This window comes from Manis pentadactyla, chromosome 6, assembly GCF_030020395.1.
Source record: "Manis pentadactyla isolate mManPen7 chromosome 6, mManPen7.hap1, whole genome shotgun sequence".
Classification (NCBI taxonomy): Eukaryota; Metazoa; Chordata; class Mammalia; order Pholidota; family Manidae; genus Manis; species Manis pentadactyla.
The window spans coordinates 88,656,508-88,674,452 of NC_080024.1; positions in this window are offsets into that span (position 1 = coordinate 88,656,508).

Here is a 17,945-nt window from a genome sequence, read left to right on the forward strand (position 1 = left end):
CTATGAAGCTAACATCACCCTAATACCAAAACGAGGCAAAGACACCACCAAAAAAGAAAACTACAGACCAATATCCCTGATGAACGTAGACGCAAAAATACTCAACAAAATTTTAGCAAACCGAATTCAAAAGTACATCAAAACCATCGTACACCATGACCAAGTGGGATTCATCCCAGGATGCAAGGATGGCACAACATTCGAAAGTCCATCAATATCATCCAGCACATCAACAAAAAGAAAGACAAAAACCACATGATCATCTCCATAGATGCTGAAAAAGCATTTGACAAAGTTCAACATCCATTCATGATAAAAACTCTCAGCAAAATGGTAACAGAGGGTAAGTACCTCAACATAATAAAGGCCATTTATGAAAACCCCACAGCCAACATTATATTGAATAGCGAGAAGCTGAAAGCATTTCCGCTGAGATCGGGAACTAGACAGGGATGCCCACTCTCCCCACTGTTATTTAACATAGTACTGGAGGTCCTAGCCACGGCAATCAGACAAAACAAAAAAATAAAAGGAATCCAGATTGGCAAAGAAGAAGTCAAACTGTCACTATTTGCAGATGACATGATACTGTACATAAAAAACCCTAAAGACTCCACACCAGAACTACTAGAACTGATATCGGAATACAGCAAAGTTGCAGGATACAAAATCAACACACAGAAATCTGTGGCTTTCCTATATACCAACAATGAACCAACAGAAAGAGAAAACAGGAAAACAACTCCATTCACAATTGCATCAAAAAAAATAAAATACCTAGGAATAAACCTAACCAAAGAAGTGAAAGACTTATATTCTGAAAACTACAAGTCACTCTTAAAAGAAATTAAAGGGGACACTAACAGATGGAAACTCATCCCATACTCGTGGCTAGGAAGAATTAATATCGTTAAAATGGCCATCCTGCCCAAAGCAATATACAGATTTGATGCAATCCCTATGAAACTACCAGCAACATTCTTCAATGAACTGGAACAAATAATTCAAAAATTCATATGGAACCACCAAAGACCCCGAATAGCCAAAGCAATCCTGAGAAAGAAGAATAAAGTAGGGGGATCTCACTCCCCAACTTCAAACTCTACTATAAAGCCATAGTAATCAAGACAATTTCGTACTGGAACAAGAACAGAGCCACAGACCAATGGAACAGACTAGACAATCCAGACATTAACCCAGACATATATGGTCAATTAATATTTGATAAAGGAGCCATGGACATACAATAGCGAAATGACAGTCTCTTCAACAGATGGTGCTGGCAAAACTGGACAGCTACATGTAGGAGAATGAAACTGGACCATTGTCTAACCCCATATACAAAAGTAAACTCAAAATGGATCAAGGACCTGAATGTAAGTCACGAAACCATTAAACTCTTGGAAGAAAACATAGGCACAAACCTCTTAGACATAAACATGAGTGACCTCTTCTTGAACATATCTCCCCGGGCAAGGAAAACAACAGCAAAAATGAACAAGTAGGACTATATTAAGCTGAAATGCTTCTGTACAGCAAAAGACACCATCAATAGAACAAAAAGGAACCCTACAGTATGGGAGAATATCTTTGAAAATGACACATCCGATAAAGGCTTAATGTCCAGAATATATAAAGAGCTCACACGCCTCAACAAACAAAAAACAACCCAATTAAAAAATGGGCAAAGGAACTGCACAGACGGTTCTCCAAAAAAGAAATACAGATAGCCAACAGACACATGAAAAGATGCTCCACATCGCTAATTATCAGAGAAATGCAAATTGAAACTACAATGAGGTATCACCTCACACCAGTAAGGATGGCTGCCATCCAAAAGACAAACAACAACAAATGTTGGCGAGGCTGTGGAGAAAGGGGAACCCTCCTACACTGCTGGTGGGAATGTAAACTTGTTCAACCATTGTGGAAAGCAGTATGGAGGTACATCAAAATGCTCAAAACAGACCTACCATTTGACCCAGGAATTGCACTCCTAGCAATTTACCCTAAGAACGCAGCAATCAAGTATGAGAAACATCAATGTACCCCTATGTTTATCGCAGCACTATTTACAATAGCCAAGAATTGGAAGCAACCTAAATGTCCATCAATAGATGAATGGATAAATAAGATGTGGTACATATACACAATGGAATACTACTCAGCCATAAGAAAAGGGCAAATCCAACCATTTGCAGCAACATGGATGGAGTTGTAGGGTATTATGCTCAGTGAACAAGCAAAGCAGAGAAAGAGAAATACCAAATTATTTCTCTCATCTGTGGAATATAAGAACAAAGGAAAAACTTAAGGAACAAAACAGCAACAGAATCACAGAACTCAAGAATGGACTAACAGGAACCAAAGGGAAAGGGACTGTGGAATATGGGTGGGTAGGGAGGGATAAGGGGGGGCAGAAAAAGAGGGGTATTAAGATTAGCATCCATAGCGGGTTGGGAGAAAGGGGAGGGCTGTACCACACAGAGAAGACAAGTAGTGATTCTACAACAGTTTGCTACGCTGATGAACAGTGACTGTAAAGGAGTATATAGGGGGACCTGGTATAGGGGAGAGCCTAGTAAACAAAATATTCATCATGTAAGTGTAGATTAATGATTAAAAAAAAAAAAGCAGTTCCTATGGGGTGACCTCTAATGAGTTCTACACAGTGATATAAAGGGCATATAAAAGTGTAGGCAAAGGGTCTGTTTGTGTTTTACAGAGGATCAAAGCCTAATTTGGCTACCCCGAAAATGAACTAAGATACGATATGAAAAAGAACTTCCAACATCAGCACTCTTGGGAAGATTCATGACAGAAGATGATCAGCAAAAAAAAAAAAAAAAACTCCAACAAAGATCCACGCACTGTCACAGTTGTAGATGCACTCATCCCACCAGTTCCTGGACTTGCCATGGGAATGAGGAAGGCGATATCTAAGCTGGCCTGTGCATACAGTAAAAAAAAAATTGGACTGGATCTATACTGTTGGAACTCAACCAAGAATTAGGAGAAGTGCAAATTGTAGCACTCCAAAACCTTCCAACCACAGACTATTTATCGTTAAAAGAACATACGGGATATGAACAGTCCCCAGGAATGGGTTGCTCTAGTTTATCTGCATTCTCTCAGACTGTTTAAGTTCAGTCGGACAATATCCACCATATCATAGATAAGTTTTCACAAATGCCCAAGGTGCCTAACTGATTTTCTTGGTTTCACTGGAGATGGCTGGTAATTACAGGTATCCTTTGGTTAGGTAACTATATTCCTATTATGTTAATGTGTGTGCACAATTTAATTAGTAGTTTAAAACCTATCCATGCTGAAGTTACTCTACAAGAAGATATGTCAAAGAAATAATCTTCCCAGGTTTTCTTCTGCCTGCTACTTCTATAGCTTTTCTTCTTCCTACCTAATCACAACCTTTAAATAGAACTTGTGCCACATGTCGAATTTACCAAGTATCATAATTCTTCCAAGTGGTAAAGACACCTCAAGACAAGTGCTGGGCATAGAAGCCACAGGGCATAAATATGCAAAGAATTAAAAAGCTAACCTTTTCAAACAATAAGGCTTCTCTCTCACTTACCAACTTAACATTTCCCTGTATGGCCCCGGAAGATGACTGGTTAGCCAGAGACGGGTAAGATTCCTCAAGGGAGGAACAACCTAAGACAGGCACAGTCGCAGGGGGCCCTCTGGTGAGAAAATGGGGAGCAGCAGAGGTGAGGCTTAGAACCTCCCCCCTCATGTTCTGAGAGAAATCTTCTGCATACATGGATGTTTATTGCCCTCATCTAGCTCGGATTAACACATAGTCTACAGGCATACACCTGATCATCTACATTTGCTCTCTTACAACACTAAACTCTGTTTTCTACTTTTATCTCGTATCTACCTACCACTTCAGCATTTTATTAAAAATAATAATAATAGAGAAATGTGGTATCCACATATAAATCAAGTTTAAAAATCAAATGAATAGTCATACTTGAACTGACTGTGTATAGTTCATAATGCATGAACAAAACCGAAAGCTTCTGTGATGACTGCCCTTGCACTGTTCACCATGTAACTTATTCACTATGTAAGAATTTGTACTCCATGTAAGAATTTGTTCGTTATGCATCAGAAGATTGGAGACTGATGAAAATTAGGCTAGGGGTGGATTAATGATTGTATATTGAGTATTGACCCCCTATACAGAAATTTATTGTGGTTAAAAACTATTTGATCAATAAATATGAGAGATGCCCTCACAAAATATATAATTATATATATATATATGTATATATATATATTTAAAAACACTTCCAATTGTAAAATAAATAAGTAACCGAGATGTAATGTATAGCATAAGGAATATAGTCAAAATATTGTAACAACTTGGTATGGTGATACCTGGTACCTAGAATTATCATTTATATAAATGTTGAATCACTGTGTTGTACACCTGAAACTAATGTAATGCAATACTGTTGTCAACTACCCTTCAATAAAAAAAAAAAAAGAATTATTATGAATCTCTTTGGAATTAGATATATTTAAAAAAATAAAACTTAGAAAGTGGAAAAAATAACTCTAGCAATGACCAATGATAATTCCTGATCCCATGCTATCAGACCGAATAAATTTCTGTTCAAATTATGCAAAGAAATATCTTCTTACATAGAAAATGAGAGAGGAGGGTCGGAAGATGGCGGCGTGAGTAGAGCAGCGGAAATCTCCTCCCAAAACCACATATATCTATGAAAATATAACAAAGACAACCATTCCTAGAATAAAGACCAGAGGACACAGGACAATATCCAGACCACATCCGCACCTGAGAGAACCCAGCGCCTCGCGAAGTGGGTAAGATACAAGCCCCGGCCCGGCGGGAGCCAAGCGCCCATCCTCCCAGCTCCTGGCGGGAGAAGAGTAGGCAGAGCGGGAGGGAGACGGAGCACAGGACTGCCGAACACCCAGCCACAGCCATCCGGGCCAGAGTGCAGACACAGTACGTGCCCAGGGGGCCCTGGATGCTAGGGAAACAGGGCAGCAAGAACAGTGAGCGGGCACTGGAGGCCGGGTGCCGGAGGACATAAGAAAAGCGCGCGACCATTTTTTTTTTTCTGTTTTGTTCTGGCGAGCGCTTTTTGGAAGTCTTAAAGGGATAGGGCCCCCAATTCTAGGGAAACAGGGCAGCAAGACCGGTGAGCAGATGCCTGAGGCTGGCGCCGGAGAATAAAGAGAAACGAGGGGCCACTTTTTTTTTTAATTAAAAAAAAATTTTTTTTTTTTTGTGGTCATTGTTTCGTTTTGGCGGGTTCTTTTTGGAAGTCTTAAAGGGGCAGGGTGGGACACTTCATCCAGAGGTAGGGAATCTGGGGATCTCTGGGCACCCTAAACCCTGGGCTGCAGGGAGCAGGGAGGCCCCTTACAGAGATAAATAGCCTCCAGGCTGCTCCCCCTCCAACGTGAGTCCACCACTTTGGAGCAGAGGCCTGAACCAGGCCACATCCACAGCAACAGCGGAGATATACTCCATAGCAGACTGGCAGGAAGCAGAAACCCTGTCTGCGTGCAGCTGCCCAGCACAAGCCGCTAGAGGTCGCTGTTCTCCCAGGAGAGGAGGGCCACAATCCAACAAGAAGGGAAGTTCTTCCAGCCGTCACTCGTCCCAGCTCTGCAAACTATTCCTATCACCATGAAAAGACCAAGCTACAGGCAGACAAAGATCACAGAGACAACACCAGAGAAGGAGACAGACCTAACCGGTCTTCCTGACAAAGAATTCAAAATAAGAATCATAAACATGCTGACAGAGATGCAGAGAAATATGCAAGAGAAATGGGATGAAGTCCGGGGGGAGATCACAGATGCCAGAAAGGAGATCGCAGAAATGAAACAAACTCTGGAAGGGTTTATAAGCAGAATGGATAAGATGCAAGAGGCCATTGATGGAATTGAAACCAGAGAACAGGAACGCATAGAAGCTGACATAGAGAGAGATAAAAGGATCTCCAGGAATGAAACAATGTTAAGAGAACTGTGTGACCAATCCAAAAGGAACAATATCCATATTATAGGGGTCCCAGAAGAAGAAGAGAGAGGAAAAGAGATGGAAAGTATCTTAGAAGAAATAATTGCTGAAAACTTCCCCACACTGGGGGAGGAAATAATCTAACAGACCACAGAAATACAAAGAACCCCCAACAGAAAGGATCCAAGGAGGACAACACCAAGATACATAATAATTAAAATGGCAAAGATCAAGGACAAAGAAAGACTTTTAAAGGCAGCTAGAGAGAAAAAGGTCACCTATAAAGGAAAACCCATCAGGCTAACATCAGACTTCTCGACAGAAACCCTACAGCGCAGAAGAGAATGGCAATATATATTTAATACAATGAAACGGAAGGGCCTTGAACCAAGGATACTGTATCCAGCACAACTATCATTCAAATATGATGGTGGGATTAAACAATTCCCAAACAAAGCTGAGGGAATTTGCTTCCCACAAACCACCTCTACAGAACATCTTACAGGGACTGCTCTAGATGGGAGCCCTCCTAGAAAGAGCACAGCACAAAACACCCAACATATAAAGAATCGAGGAGGAGGAATAAGAAGGGAGAGAAGAAAAGAATCTCCAGACAGTGTATATAACAGCTCAATAAGCGAGCTAAGTTAGGCAGTAAGATACTAAAGAGGCTAACCTTGAACCTTTGGTAACCACAAATTTAAAGCCTGCAATGGCAATAAGTACATATCTTTCAATAGTCACCCTAAATGTTAATGGGCTGAATGCACCAACCAAAAGACATAGTGTAATAGAATGGATAAAAAAGCAAGATCCATCTATATGCTCCTTAAAAGAAACTCACCTCAAACCGAAAGACATGTACAGACTAAAAGTCAAGGGATGGAAAAACATATTTCAAGCAAACAACAGCGAGAAGGAAGCAGGGGTTGCAGTACTAATATCAGACAAAATAGACTTCAAAACAAAGAAAGTAACAAGAGATAAAGAAGGACAGTACATAATGATAAAGGGCTCAGTCCAACAAGAGGATATAACCATTCTAAATATATATTCACCCAACACCCACCAGCATATGTGAAACAAATACTAACAGAACTAAAGGGGGAAATAGACTGCAATGCAATCATTCTAGGAGACTTCAACACACCACTCACCCCAAAGGATAGATCCACTGGGCAGAAAGTAAGGACACAGAAGCACTGAACAACACAGTAGAGCAGATCGACCTAATAGACATCTATAGAACTCTACATCCAAAAGTAACAGGATATACATTCTTCTCAAGTGCACATGGAACATTCTCTAGAATAGACCACATACTAGGCCACAAAAACAGCCTCAGAAAATTCCAAAAGATTGAAATTCTACCAACCAATCTTTCAGACCACAAAGGCAAAAAACTAGAAATAAACTGTACAGATAAAGAAAAGAGGCTCACAAACACATGGAGGCTTAACAACATACTTCTAAATAATCAATGGATCAATGACCAAATCAAAATGGAGATCCAGCAATGTATGGAAACAAATGACAACAACAACACTAAGCCCCAACTTCTGTGGGACGCAGAAAAAGCAGTCTTAAGAGGAAACTATATAGCAGTCCAAGCATATTTTAAAAAGGGAGAACAATCCCACATGAATGATCTAATGTCACAATTACCGAAATTGGAAAAAGAAGAACAAATGAGGCCTAAGGTCAGCAGAAGGAGGGACATAAAGATCAGAGAAGAAATAAATAAAATTGAGAAGAATAAAACAATAGCAAAAATCAATGAAACCAAGAGCTGGTTCTTCAAGAAAATAAACAAAATAGATAAGCCTCTAGCCAGACTTATTAAGAAGAAAAGAGAGTCAACACAAATCAACAGTATCAGAAACGAGAAAGGAAAAATCACGACGGACCCTACAGAAATACAAACAATTATTAGAGAATACTATGAAAACCTATATGCTAACAAGCTGGAAAACCTAGGAGAAAAGGACAACTTCCCAAAAAAAAAAACCTTCCACGATTGACCCAGAAAGAAACAGAAAATCTAAACAGAGCAATTACCAGCAACGAAATTGAAGCGGTAATCAAAAAACTACCAAAGAACAAAAACCCCGGGCCAGATGGATTTACCTCGGAATTTTATCAGACATACAGGGAAGGCATAATACCCATTCTCCTTAGAGTTTTCCAAAAAACAGAGGAGGAGGGGATACTCCCAAACTCATTCTATGAAGCTAACATCACCCTAATACCAAAACCAGGCAAAGACCACACCAAAAAAGAAAACTACAGACCAATATCCCTGATGAACGTAGATGCAAAAATACTCAACAAAATATTAGGAAACCGAATTCAGTAATGCATCAAAAGGATCATACACCATGACCAAGTGTGATTCATCTCAGGGATGCAAGGATGGTACAACATTCCAAAGTCCATCAACATCATCCACCACATCAACAAAAAGAAAGACAAAAACCACATGATCATCTCCATAGATGCTGAAAAAGCATTTGACAAAGTTCAACATCCATTCATGATAAAAACTCTCAGCAAAATGGGAATAGAGGGCAAGTACCTCAACAGAATAAAGGCCATCTATGATAAACCCACAGCCAACATTATATTGAACAGCGAGAAGCTGAAAGCATTTCCTCTGAGACCGGGAACTAGACAGGAATGCCCACTCTCTCCACTGTTATTTAACATAGTACTGGAGGTCCTAGCCACGGCAATCAGACAAAACAAAGAAATAAAAGGAATCCAGATTGGTAAAGAAGAAGTTAAACTGTCACTATTTGCAGATGACATGATACTGTACATAAAAAACCCTAAAGACTCCACCCCAAAACTACTAGAACTGATATCGGAATACAGCAAAGTTGCAGGATACAAAACCAACACACAGAAATCTGTGGCTTTCCTATACACTAACAATGAACCAAAAGAAAGAGAAATCAGGAAAACAACTCCATTCACAATTGCATCAAAAAAAAAATAAAATACCTAATAATAAACCTAAACAAGGAAGTGAAAGACTTATACTCTGAAAAATACAAGTCACTCTTAAGAGAAATTAAAGGGGGAACTAATAGATGGAAACTCATCCCATACTCGTGGCTAGGAAGAATTAATATCGTTAAAATGGCCATCCTGCCCAAAGCAATATACAGATTTGATGCAATCCCTATGAAACTACCAGCAACATTCTTCAATGAACTGGAACAAATAATTCAAAAATTCATATGGAACCACGAAAGACCCCGAAAAGCCAAAGCAATCCTGAGATAGAAGAATAAAGTAGGGGGGATCTTACTCCCCAACTTCAAACTCTACTATAAAGCCATAGTAATCAAGACAATTTGGTACTGGCACAAGAGCAGAACCACAGACCAATGGAACAGACTAGACAATCCAGACATTAACCCAGACATATATGGTCAATTAATATTTGATAAAGGAGCCATGGACATACAATGGCGAAATGACAGTCTCTTCAACAGATGGTGCTGGCAAAACTGGACAGCTACATGTAGGAGAATGAAACTGAACCATTGTCTAACCCCATATACAAAAGTAAACTCAAAATGGATCAAAGACCTGAATGTAAGTCATGAAACCATTAAACTCTTGGAAGAAAACATATTCAGAAACCTCTTAGACATAAACATGAGTGACCTCTTCTTGAACATATCTCTCCGGGCAAGGAAAACAACAGCAAAAATGAATAAGTGGAACTTTATTAAGCTGAAAAGCTTCTGTACAGCAAAGACACCATCAATAGAACAAAAAGGAACCCTACAGTATGGGAGAATATATTTGAAAATGACACATCCGATAAAGGCTTGACGTCCAGAATATATAAAGAGCTCACACACCTCAACAAACAAAAAACAAATAACCCAATTAAAAACTGGGCAGAGGAACTGAACAGACAGTTCTCCAAAACAGAAATACAGATGGCCAGGAGACACACGAAAAGATGCTCCACATCGCTAATTATCAGAGAAATGCAAATTAAAACTACAATGAGGTATCACCTCACACCAGTAAGGATGGCTGCCTTCCAAAAGACAAACAACAACAAATGTTGGCGAGGCTGTGGAGAAAGGGGAACCCTCCTACACTGCTGGTGGGAATGTAAGTTAGTTCAACCATTGTGGAAAGCAGTATGGAGGTACATCAAAATGCTCCAAACAGACCTACCATTTGACCCAGGAATGGCACTCCTAGGAATTTACTATAAGAATGCAGCAATCAAGCATGAGAAAGATCAGTGCGCCCCTATGTTTATCGCAGCACTATTTACAATAGCCAAGAATTGGAAGCAACCTAAATGTCCATCAATAGATGAATGGATAAAGAAGATGTGGTACATATACACAATGGAATACTTCTCAGTCAAAACAAAAGGGCAAATCCAACCATTTGCAGCAACATGGATGGAGCTGGAGGGTATTATGCTCAGTGAAACAAGCAAAGCAGAGAAAGAGAAATACCAAATGATTTCACTTATCTGTGGAATATAAGAACAAAGGAAAAACTGAAGGAACAGAACAGCAGCAGAATCACAGAACTCAAGAATTGACTAACAGGTACCAAAGGGAATGGGACTGGGGAGGATGGGTGGGCAGGGAGGGATAAGGGGAAGGAGAAGTAGGGGGGTATTCAATTAGCATGCATGGGGGGGTAGGAGAAAAGGGAGGGCTGTACAACACAGAGAAGGCAAGTAGGGATTCTACAACATATTGCTATGCTGATGGAAAGTGACTGTAAAGGGGTTTATAGGGGGGACCTGGTATAGGGGAGAGCCTAGTAAACATAATATTCGTCAGGTAAGTGTAGATTAGTGATACCAAAAAAAAAAAAGGGCAGTTCCTGTGTGGTAACCTCCAATGACTTCTACACAAGGGTATAAAGGGCATATAAATTGTAAGCAAAGGGTCTGTTTGTGTTTATACAGAGGATCAAAGACTAATTGGGCTACCCTGAAAATGAACTAAGATATGATATGAAAAAGTACTTCCAACATCAGCACTCTCTGGAAGACACATGCCAGAAGATGATCATCAAAAATCCCCAACAAAGATCCACGCACTGCTACAGCTGTAGATGCACTCATCCCACCAGTTCCTGGACTTGCCATGGGAATGAAGGAGATATCTAAGCTGGCCTGTGCATACAGTAAAACAACAAATTTGACTGTTTTATACTGTTAGAACTCAACCAAGAATTAGGAGAAGTGCAAATTGTAGCGCTCCAAAATCTTACAACTACAGACTATTTACTGTTAAAAGAACATATGAGATATGAACATTCCCCAGGATTGGGTTGTTTTAATTTGTTTGATTTCTCTCAGACTGTTCAAGTTCAGTTGGACAATATCCACCATATCATAGATAAGTTTTCACAAATGCCTAAGGTGCCTAACTGGTTTTCTTGGTTTCACTGGAGATGGCTGGTAATTACAGATATGCTTTGGTTATGTAACTATACTCCTATTATGTTAATGTGTGTGCGCAATTTAAGTAGTAGTTTAAAACCTATACATGCTGAAGTTACTCTACAAGAAGATATGTCAAAGAAATAATCAATCTTCCCATGTTTTCTTCCACCTGCTACTTCTATAGCTTTTCTTCTTCCTTTCTAATTACAACCCTTAAATAGAATTCGTGCCTCATATCAAATTTACTGAGTATCATAATTCTTCCAAGTGGTAAAGATACCTCAAGACAAATGCTGGGCATAGAAGCTACAGGGCATAAATATGCAAAGAAGGAAATAGCTAACCATTTCAAACAATAAGGCTTCTCTCTCACTTACCAAATTTATATTTCCCTGTATGGCCCCAGAAGATGACTTGTTAGCCAGAGACGGGTAAGATTCCTCAAGGGAGGAACAACCTAAGACAGGCACAGTCGCAGGGGGACCATCAGGTGAGAAATTGGGGATCAACAGAGGTGATGCTTAGCACCTCACCCCCCCTGTTCTGAGAGAAATCTTCTGCATATGTGGATATTTTATTGCCCTTGTCTAGCTTGGATTAACACATAGTCTACAGGCACACACCTGATCATCTACATTTGCTCTCTTAAAACACTAAACTATGTTTTCTACCTTTATCTTGTATCTACTTACCACTTCAGCATTTTATTAAAAATAATAATAATAAAGTGAGAAATGTGGTATCCACATATAAATCAAGTATAAAAATCAAATGAGTATTCATATTTGAACTGACTGTTTATAGTTCATAATGCATGAGGAAAACTGAAAGTTTCTGTGATGATTGCCCTTGTCCTGTTCACCATGTAACTTATTCACTATGTAAGAATTTGTTCTCCATGTAAGAACTTGTTTGTTATGCTTCAGAAGATTGGAGACTGATCAAAATTAGGCTTGGGGTGGATTAATGATTGTGCATTCAGCAATGACTCCCCTATACAGAATTTCATTGTTGTTAACAACCATTTGTTCAATAAATATGAGAGATGCCCTCACAAAAAAAAAGTATACACTTCCAATTGTAAAATAAATAAGTAACTGGGATGTAATGTATAGCATAAGGAATATAGTCTAAATATTGTAGCAACTTAGCATCGTGATAGCTGGTACCTTGAATTATCATGTATATAAATGTTGAATCACTGTGTTGTACACCTGAAACTAATGTAATACTGTGTGTCAACTACCCTTCAATAAAAAATAATTACCTACAGAAAGAAATTTAAAAAAAAAGAAATTGAATAATTTCAGCTTTATATTTCTTGGTAGAAAGCGAATTAAGTTTTATTTCTGAATACATTTGGATATTTTAGACTCTATGAAAGCAAACTTTAATTAGAAAACAATTTTTAAAAGAGGTAGTTCTAAACAGATTCTACATATGACAAAAGTAAGTTGATAGCAACAATGATCTAAGAAAACGTGATTGCTTGACTGTGATATCAGAAAGGGAAACTGACTTTCTTCTAACTTTGAAGCATAAGATGTTCAATGACTCTAATTACAACTTTTGTTCATTGCAGACTCTCACCCTGGGTTTTATTAATTTCTTAATTCATCTTAACTAAGCTTTACCTTTTTTTATTTCTTAGACAAAGTAAAGTTTAAATTCTATCTTTGCAATTTATGTTTCACTGGGGAATTTGTACAATGGGAAACAGTATACTAACTTTAATAAAACAGTACTTACTTGTGGAGTTTACCTTCTACCACCCGTTTATCTCTCCTCAAGTTTGACATATAATCAATGTTCTTGTCAATTTCACTGTTAATACAAAAATTATTAGAAGACAGAAATTAATCTATTATGCATTATGTTAACATGGTGAGTAAACTGTTGCCATTCTTGCTAAGTAAAAATGATGTCAATGAGTAGCAAAAACAAATGAAAAATTATATCAATACAGTAACACAGCTAAGAGATGTACAGAAGACTTTATGTGTCCACCAAAGGTAGAAATGCATGGCTCAGAAATATATGGATTGGTCCTTTTCCTAGAAAGGTGAAGAGCTAAAAGTAACATAACTGAAATATGTAAAATAACGAATATCAAGAACAAGATGAATATGGATTTGTTTGCCAACACTTGAAATACTAGAGTGCAAATTTTACTTTGACTATTAAATGTGAGTAAGTAGTTTTTAAAAAGTACAATACATCAATAAACTAATACTATTAAATTGTTATTAGCACATAAAATAAAAAGCTGGATAATTCTATTAATGGCTGCGAAGGAAAATCAGGTAGTTATTTATCACTGAAAGATGTCAAAGAAAGAAAAAATTCCGGATTCTTGCAAAGGTGCTACATTCCGGTGCTATAGTAAGAAAAAACTATTTTTATGTTTCCTTATATGAATAATTAACAGATTTATTAAGTAAACAAAATGGTTACAAATAGAACATGGTCCTCAGGCTTTCAGTGAGCTCAGTCTGTCCACAACGGGCCTCCATAAAGATCTGCAAGATCTCAGAAACATTGTCTCCATTCACACCAACATTCAGCAAATGTTCTCCAAGAGCTGTTTCGGCCTATAAAAGTCTGGCATTTTTGTCTGTATTGATCCTAACCACACAGAACATAAAAACAATTAAGATTTTAATATATTGTTATTATATGATCTATATATTACTGAAAAGGGCTTTATTCACACTTTACATGAAGTGAAGATAAAAATAGGCAACAGATAATAGACAAGTATTTGAGTACTTGCATCTTTCTATTCCTTCTTTAGACCCTTGGTTAACAGGCGGGAAGGAGAGTATGTAATCAGATGAGTAGATATCATACCTTCTTCGACTACAGAAACTATCTCAAGATTTCTAAGGCTTTATCTAGGCGTTCTATCAGTAGTGGTTGCGGGAGTTCCAGGGGCACTATTGTTGTGTTTTCCAGCTCTAGAGTGTCATGGACTTTATTGTCTGGTATACTAAATAGGAAAATGGAATAAAAAGCAACTGGTGCATCTGGGAACTTCTCTCTCCACCATATTATCTACAGCAAAGCTGACTGAAATGTGTATCATTGCTGGAATTATGATAAATTTGAATTTCTTGAGTATCCACTGAGAGGTACAGAGTCTTAACATGCTGATCTTAGAGGTGCTGCCATTAGCCTCCATTATTCACAGTGATTGAGAGCACACAGCATAATTTCAAAAGGCATACATAAATTTTAATTCTTTATGATTTATAAATTCTCTTTTGCTGAATATCACTTTCCTTAAGTCTGCTTGCTTTTGGCCAAAAGCTAGAGGAAAATAAGAGTAATTTGGGAATATCCACATTCCCTAGGCTTTATGAACCAGGTTTTCCTAGATGTGGACCATTTGCAACTGAATGCAAATCTACACTTAACTTTGTGAGATGGGGAAAAAATTGGATCAGTGTGTATACACTCTTCTGCTAATATGCTAAAGCCAGCTATCAATGCACTGAGGGTACCAATTAAAATGAATTTATGTATTTTTGTTTTTTTACCTTGTGTCCTGTAATTAGACCTGGATCACATACAGCAGCTGAGAGAAGCCTCACAAGCAAGTCTTGTACTTCACCTACGCTGTCCCCTATATTTAGCAATCCCGTTTGAAGAACACTCAGTATTGGAACATCAATATTCACATCAAAGCCCAAAACTTTACCAAACTTTCATAAGATCTGCACCACCATGAGACAGTCTGAAAATGTACTTCCAGAGAGAACATGTCCTGGAACACGGGGCAACTCTGGCAAAGGCTGAAAAATAAAATTAAATAAAAAAGCTAATTAATTAAAAAGGCTATGACTTCAGATCTTCTGAAATAGAACAAGTTGCTATCTTTCTTTGCTCTTGAATTCTACCAGTGGTTTTCTGTCTAGACTGTGGATTCTCTGAGGGCATTTCTGCAACCCCATAGTACTAAGCACAGGATTTTGAAACCAAGCACCCATCAATAAATTTTAGTTGAACTCAATATGAACTCAGAACTCTGAAAAGAGAACACAAATTTTAATTAACATATATTGATAGAACATGTGTTACATAACTGGAGCAACATAAGAAATAAGCATTTCAAATTACTTGGCCATGGACATCTAAGTAGGGCACGTGTGCTAATTTCTTCTAATGATGGAGACTGATTAATAATTCACACTTTTTTGGTAGCTTAGAAAATACCGTGCATCTATGGGCTGATGGGAGAATGGTACCAATCTTTGGCTAATTAATGCAGATAAATTATTCGATCCACATGACCAGAACCCATGATCCTATCAAGAACCCAGTTACACTGCAACTAATAGTCTCTAGGCTTGTAGCAAAACACTAATATTGAATTTCAATACTACAATTAGAAAGCGGCCTCTTTTGCTACTTCTCAAGTATGCTCACATATGAACATTTTAATGACTAAACTGTAGTACCAGTTGTCATGGATATTTAAGAAGTAAATAAGGTAATAAGGTCCATGAATTAGATTTAATAATAGTATTTTAAATTTTGATTTACAAAAAGGAATTTTTAAATATTTCTATTTCACTGGTCTTTGTTAAACAATGTTCCTTCACCCTGCACTTACTGAAACAACTAACCAACGACATTTTCCCCTAATAGTGAGTGGAAACAGAACTATGGATAATATCTGATAACATACAAACATTTTATATTCCATTTGAAAACCAACTAAGTCTGAATCTTTTTTATTAAACCATATCAGACATACACATAGCATATAATTAAAAAATTTATATAACAAAGCTAACAAAAGTAAGGCTTAACAGAGGCAGGCCACACTCACAGCAACCACGGAGCTAAACTCCATAGCGGCCGGGCAAGATTCAGAAACCCCATCTGCAAACAGCTGCCCAGCACAAGCAGCTAGAGGTCCCTGTTCTCCCAGAAGAGGAAGGCCACAAACCAACAAGAAGGGATGTTCTCCCAGCCATCACTTGTGCCAGCTCTGCAAACTACCTCTATTGACAAGAAAAGGCAGAAGAATTAGATACAGACCAAAATCACAACCCCTGAGAAGGACATAGACCTAACCAGTCTCCCTGAAAAATAATTCAAAATAAAAATCATGAACATGCTGATGGAGCTGCAGAGAAATATACAAGAGCTAAGGGATGACATCTGGAGGGAGATTGCAGAAGTGAAACAATCTCTGGAAGAATTTATAAGCAGAATGGATAAGATGCAAGAGGCCATTGATGGAATAGAAACCAGAAAACAGGAACACATAGAAGCTGATGCAGAGAGAGACAAAAGGATCTCCAGGAATGAAACAATATTAAGAGAACTGTGTGACAATCCAAAAGGAACAATATCCGCATTATAGGGGTACCAGAAGAAGAAGAGAGAAATAGGGATAGAAAGTGTCTTTGAAGAAATAATTGCTGAGAATTTCCCAAAACTGGGGGTGGAAATAGTTGCTCAGACTACGGAAGTACACAGAACTCCCAATAGTAGGGACCCAAAGAGGACAACAGCAAGACACATAATAATTAAAATGGCAAAGATCAAAGACAAGGACAGAGTATTAAAGGCAGCAAGAGAGAGAAAAAAGTCACCTACAAAGGAAAACCCATCAGGCAATCATCAGACTTCCCAACAGAAACCTTACAGGCCAGAAGAGAATGGCATGATATAATTAATGCAATGAAACAGAAGGGCCTCCAACCAAGGATACTCTATCCAGCACGATTATCATTTAAATATGAAGGAGGGTTCAAACAATTCCCAGACAAACAAAAGTTGAGGGAATTTGCCTCCCACAAACCACCTCTATAGGGCATCTTACAGGGACTACTTTAGATGGGAGCACTCCTAAAAAGAGCACAGAACAAAACACTAAACATGTAAAGAATGGAGGAGGAGGAATAAGAAGGGAGAGAAATAATCATCAGACTGTTTATAACAGCTCAATAAGTGAGTTAAGTTAGACAGGAAGGTAGTAAACAAGCTGACCTTGAACCTTTGGTAACCACGAATCTAAAGCCTGCAATGTCAATAAGTATATACCTTTCAATAATCACCCTAAATGCAAATGGACTCAATGCACCAATCAAAAGACACAGAGTACTGGAATGGATAAAAAAGCAAGACCCATCTATCTGCTGCTTACAAGAGACTCACCTCAAACCCAAAGACATGTACAGATAAAAAGTCAAGGGATGGAAAAATATATTTCATGCAACCAACAGGAAGAAAAAAGCAGGTGTTGCATTCCTAGTATCAGACAAAATAGACTTCAAAACAAAGAAAGTAACGAGATAAAGGACACTACATAATGATAAACGGCTCGGTCCAACACGAGGATATAACCACTATAAACATATATGCACCCAATACGGAAGCACCAATATATGTGAAACAAATACTATCAGAATTAAATGAAGAAATGGAATGCAATGCATTCATTTTGGGAGACTTTAA